This window comes from Mytilus trossulus, chromosome 1, assembly GCF_036588685.1.
Source record: "Mytilus trossulus isolate FHL-02 chromosome 1, PNRI_Mtr1.1.1.hap1, whole genome shotgun sequence".
Taxonomy (NCBI): domain Eukaryota; kingdom Metazoa; phylum Mollusca; class Bivalvia; order Mytilida; family Mytilidae; genus Mytilus; species Mytilus trossulus.
In genome coordinates, this window is record NC_086373.1 from 35881434 (window position 1) to 35887398 (window position 5965).

Here is a 5965-nt window from a genome sequence, read left to right on the forward strand (position 1 = left end):
AGTTGATCCTTTGTTGAGAGAGAAATAACAAGTTGTTTCTAATGATTATCAATAAGAGCAAATACAGACATTTGATCCAAATAAAATTGAGAATAGAAATGGGGAATGTGTCAAAGAGACAACAACCCGACCATAATGCAGGCAACAGCCGAAGTACACCAGTGGGTCTTCAATGCATCGAGAAACTCCCGCACCCATAGATGTCCTTTTATATGGCCCCTACACAAATACATTTACTAGTTCAGTGATAATGGACGTCATACTTAACTACGAATTAGACACAAGAAAGTAAAATTAAAAATGATACAAGACAAACAATTGGGGCCAGAGGCTCCTCAATTGGGACAGGCACACAAATGCAGTTGGACTAAACATGTTTTAAGATATCCCAACCCCCCTGAATACCTCTAGAGGGTCAGTGTAGAAAAAAACAAACGCACAACAATACGCACAGTAAAACATGTGGATTAGGAGCTGCTTACCCTTCATGAGCACCTGAGATCATCTCTAGTTTTTAGTGGGGTTCGTGTTCCTTATTCTTTAGTTTTCTAAGTTGCGTCATGTGTTTATTTGTTTTTTTGTCTTTTTCAATTTTAGTCATGGCGTTGTCAGTTTATTTTCGATTTACGAGTTTGACTGTCCCTCTGGTATCTTTCGTCCCTCTTTGAAGAGAAGTTCGAGTCCGATGTCAGAAGAGGAAATAAAAGAAATAAACAAAATGACAATAATACATAAATAACAACAGACTACTACCAAAGTATTATTAGCTGGCATTAACTGGACTGTGTCGCTTTACCCTTTTAGTACACATAACATATATGGTATAACAAGTGGATTTTGTTTTCCAATTTGTCGAATCCTTGAAATTTAAAATCAAAAAGTGTATACAATCTATAACATGACAACAAAAAAGCTGAGGAAAATTGACTTATGACTATATCAATCTTTTGTCAAGTCCTGATATTGTTTTGAGAAGACCCTGTATGAGGGTATTTCCAATGTTGTTTTTATATTTAAACTGTGTCAGTGTGTGTTTACATTCATATTCATAAGAGGAATATATAATTCTGTAAAAAAATAGACGTCATATCATATGACGTCTTTTTTTTTTTACAGAATTCTATTCAAAAGATTTGAAAAAAATACTTGGAAGTAATATTAATTTAGCAGTGGAATGATCTGAGTGGAATTGAGAATCATGGGTAAGTTTTTTTTATTGTCTTTATCTTCGTCTTTTTTCAACTTTAGTTTGTGTTTTAATTTTAATAGGCCTGATCCATTGAGCATAGAGGTGTTTTTTTTTTTTTTTTTTTTTTTTTGGGTGGGGGGGGGGGCAATTCCGCTAGACGTTTTTATTTGTGATTCTCTAATTTTGTGACAAAGATATGAAACTGGTATTTTCACGTTTTCAATTAAATTTTCTAAAGAAACATACACAATTTGAAACTATGAAACAGTGGTGTTGGGCACATATATTCGCATATTATTGCCCAACACATTGTTTCATCGCCTGTGTACTCATGATATAGAACTTCACCAATAGAAAAATATTAAGGATAGGATAAAATACAATATTAAACATCCGCTTCTATTGTCTCTGTTAAATGTTTTTGCCAATAATCAGCATCATAATTCGTTTTGCGTCCGTCCAAAAATTTCCTCCTCTTCAACTAAAAGTTGAATCGAAATGAAATACCGTTTGCAAACGATCCTGGTTGAATGTTATTGGATATCAATTATAGCTACATCAGCGGTGCAAAATCGCTTTAAAAAAGAAAAGAAAAATCATAAAAGCAATACTATGTAAACGGAATATATTAGAAGATTTTTTTAAGATTAGGTGTTGAGTAGAATACATGTGTATATAAAAAATATTTTTATTTGTTTTTAAGCAGATAAAGAACACGACTGAAAGCTCCATGTTTTGATTCTGACGTACCCTTTGATTTCTCATCTACGCCAGCCAAGGGTTACGATCCACTCCTCCAAGTGGGTCTTAACCCTTTGCTTACGAAGATGTTGATTTCGTTACAACTTTCTTTTTAAATGTATATAGCAGGGTCGTATGATTTGTAGATCTGGTGCCCAAAAAAAATCATCATAGTGACAATTCAGTAGAACTCATTATTATGACTCACTTTTCAAACCAATGAGATCATAACGAAATCATAAATCAAATTAGATAAATCTTTTTGGAAAGCTGCGCTTATTCAACTCAAAAAAAGAAATGTTAGAAATGTGTTAGTATTGTACTTTGAATTATCTTGAGTCTATTCGGACAGGCTATCATAACTATGCCATGTTTGGAGATATAGCATGACTTTGATTTTTATATTGAAAGTGGTCAAATAAAAACTGGTACTGGTGAATATAACGGGTGTTTCAGTGACAGCTAACACATATTAATTCGTGTTATGTTCCGCATTATTAAGTATACCCTTGTTAGCCGGTCGCACTTTATTCTGAACTGATCACTCTTACTTTTAGCATGTTCACAATCTGCTGAATCTCAAAAAGTAAAAGTCGAAATAAATTTGAACATAGCTCAAGCAAAAATCAGTATTGAAGTGGACATAGCACGTCGCCTAGCATCAGCTGGACAATACCGGGGACAAGAAATTCAACCATCCTGTGATTTAGTACTACAAACCATAACTGAACCACGTGGTTACCAAAGAATGTCCAGATTTATATGGAAAGGATCGGATCCGTGTGATCCTAGAAACATGGACGTCAAGCTAAGGAATACTGACGATGAGGAGTTCGGTATACCAGCATCTGATTGATGGTAAATTTGTAAAAAGTTAAATTTCTGATTACAAGTTAGCAAGTGTAATTGTCGAGCCTGCAACTTTTGTTGCAGAAAGCTCGACATAGGGATAGTGATCCGGCGGTTACGGCGGCGGCGGTGGCGGCGGTGTTAGCTCACTTCTTTATAGCTTTATATTTTAGAAGGTGGAAGACCTGGATGATTCATACTTTGTATATAGATGCCTCATGTTACGAAGTTTCCGTCAGTCACATGTCCAATTTCCTTGGCCTCATTTTTATGGTTCAGTGACCACTTGAAAAAAAGTTAAGATTTTTTGTAATGTTGAATTCTCTCTTACTATTAGTATAAGGATTACTATATTTGGAATGTGCGTACCTTGCAAGGTCCTCATGCCCGTCAGACAGGTTTCACTTGACCTCGACCTCATTTTATGGCTCAGTGAACAAGATTAAGTTTTGGTTGTCAAGTCCATATCTCAGATACTATAAGCAATAAACCACTTTCGAGTTCATCCGTCACCGGCAAAAACTCGTCAATTATGCACGCCTTTATGACGTCATTTACCAGATAGAGGGGCTCGCCTGTATCCCTGCACTATTTACGTTCATCAAGCGTCTCAGTGATCGTCTTTGTGCAGGATAAACTAGAAATAATGGTTGCTCTGTAGGTACTTACTGACAATTCCCTAATGACAGCAGTGTTGATTGTCAGTTTTGAGAATTCAATATGCCGAATAATTCGTACAATATAGAATTATAGTTTTCCAACCACTCGCTCAACATTGGAAGGAAGTGACGACGCCCCTAAACGCACAAATGACGGTGATAAAGGCGCGTATAATTGACGAGTTTTTTCCGGTGACGGATGAACTCGAAAGTGGTCTATAGGGCTAGTATATTGGGTGTATAGATAGACTGTAAGGAGTACATGTCAAACTGGCAGGTGTCATCTGACCTTGACCTCATTTTCATGGTTCAGTGGTTATAGTTAAGTTTTTGTGTTTTGGTCTGTTTTTCTCATATTTTATGCTATAGGTCTACTATATTTGTTGTATGGAATGATTGTAAGGTGAACATGTCTAGCGGACAGATGTTATCTGACCTTGACCTCATTTTCATGGTTCAGTGGTCAAAGTTAAGTTTTTCAGTTTTGGTCTTTTTATCTGATACTACACGCCATAGGTCAACTATATTAAGTGTATGGAAATATTTTATGATCTATATATTAGACATGCAGGTTTTATTTGATCTTGACCTTATTTTCACGGTTCATTGCTCAGTGTTAAGTTTTTTGGTCTTTTTCTTAAACTATAAGTATTAGGTCAACTATATTTGTTTAATGGAAGCATTGTTAGCTGTACATGTCAGCTTTGCATGATTCATCTGACCTTGACCTCATTTTCATGGTTCATTGGTATTTGTTTAGTTATCTTGGTTAATGTAATTTTTATGGACAGTTGTAATAAAGTTTTATACTGAGGACTATCAACATATTATCAATGATTAGTAAAGAAGGCGAGACATTTCAGTGAGTGCACTCTTGTTTTGTAATTGGAATCATATTTTTTAAAGCATGAAATAACTATTTTAATTTTCGGAGCAGGCATGTGACATTGCTTAATACAAAATAAGCGCTGATAATGATAGGTCAAAATTATTTGGGATTTGTAAAAAAAAATTCTATAAGTTCGTTGCTTTATATTAGTTGCAGCAAATACATTTGAAATGAAATTTTTCAAACGACCAATCCATCACTATCTAATAGAATAGGAAAACTTTAATTTGATATTTTATAGAACTGGTTTTATGGTTCAGGTCCTGAATTAAAGGGACATGAAGTATTTGAGATAAAGACAAGGTTTTTATTTTTATTAACATTTAACAATAGTTCACTTTAATGTAAAAATGTGTAACAAAATCACAATCTGATGTTGATACATGCTGTCCATTTAGGGATTTAATTGAAACAATAAAAAATCGTTTTCTAATAGGTTTTCTTATAGTAACATGAAATTGAAGACTGTGTGGTGTTTTTTCTGATTTTTTTTCTTTCCAGCAGCAATATACAACGCATAGCTATGGTCACCCTAGCAAGACATTTCCTGTATATAGTAACGAGCAAGTTACGACATTGCTTTCCATAGTTTGTAGAGATCAGAATTTGTATTTCCTGTTCAAGTATGGTAACGCTGACTTCTATTTAGTATTAGCTGGACGATGCAGACGTTTTTTGTTTTTCTTTTATGAACTGACTTGATGCAAGTCGACCATTATTATCTTTTTTTTTAAAACTTGAACATTGGCTAGTCTTTGATTGCTACGTACCAACATTATACTCATATGTTTATTTATGTATGTATTCTTGTCTCTTGTAGGAAGTTGTCAGTCTCAATCAATGAAGAGCTTATGAAGGATACTGGACTTTGGTTTAATTCTGTATCATGCAAGATTTTAGAGACCAAGCTATTACGCATTCAATCCACATTAATTTCAGCATACCTCATATCTTTTTTCAAAAAACATTCTTAATATGTCTAATGTATTTTTAGCTCACCTGGCCCGAAGGGCCAAGTGAGCTTTTCTCATCACTTTGCGTCCGGCGTCTGTCGTCGTCCGTCGTCGTCCGTCGTCGTCCTGCGTCCGGCGTTAACTTTTACAAAAATCTTCTCCTCTGAAACTACTAGGCCAAATTAAACCAAACTTGGCCACAATCATCATTGGGGTATCTTTTTTAAAAATTGTGTCCGGTGACCCGGTCAACCAACCAAGATGGCCGCCATGGCTAAAAATAGAACATAGGGGTAAAATGCAGTTTTTGGCTTATAACTCGAAAACCAAAGCATTTAGAGCAATTCTGACATGGGGTAAAATTGTTTATCAGGTCAAGATCTATCTGCCCTGAAAATTTCAGATGAATCGAACAACCTGTTGTTGGGTTGCTACCCCTAAATTGGTAATTTTAAGGAAATTTTGCTGTTTTTGGTTATTATCTTGAAAAATATTATAGATAGAGATAAACTGTAAACAGCAATAATGTTCAGCAAAATAAGATTTACAAATAAGTCAACATTACCGAAATGGTCAAATGACTCCTTTAGGAGTTATTGCCCTTTATAGTCAATTTTTAACCATTTTTCGTAAATCTTAGTTATCTTTTACAAAAATCTTCTCCTCTGAAACTTCTGCGCCATAT

At 34.8% G+C, this 5965-nt stretch overlaps 1 long non-coding RNA gene across 1 annotated transcript; it reads left to right on the forward strand.

Moving 5' to 3' along the window:
* Positions 1 to 1105: 1105 nt before the first annotated feature.
* Positions 1106 to 5313, forward strand: LOC134722979 (uncharacterized). The gene is made up of 3 exons (XR_010107983.1): positions 1106 to 1202; positions 2488 to 2788; positions 5148 to 5313. It is a non-coding gene; the product is annotated as an uncharacterized LOC134722979 (long non-coding RNA).
* Positions 5314 to 5965: the final 652 nt, after the last annotated feature.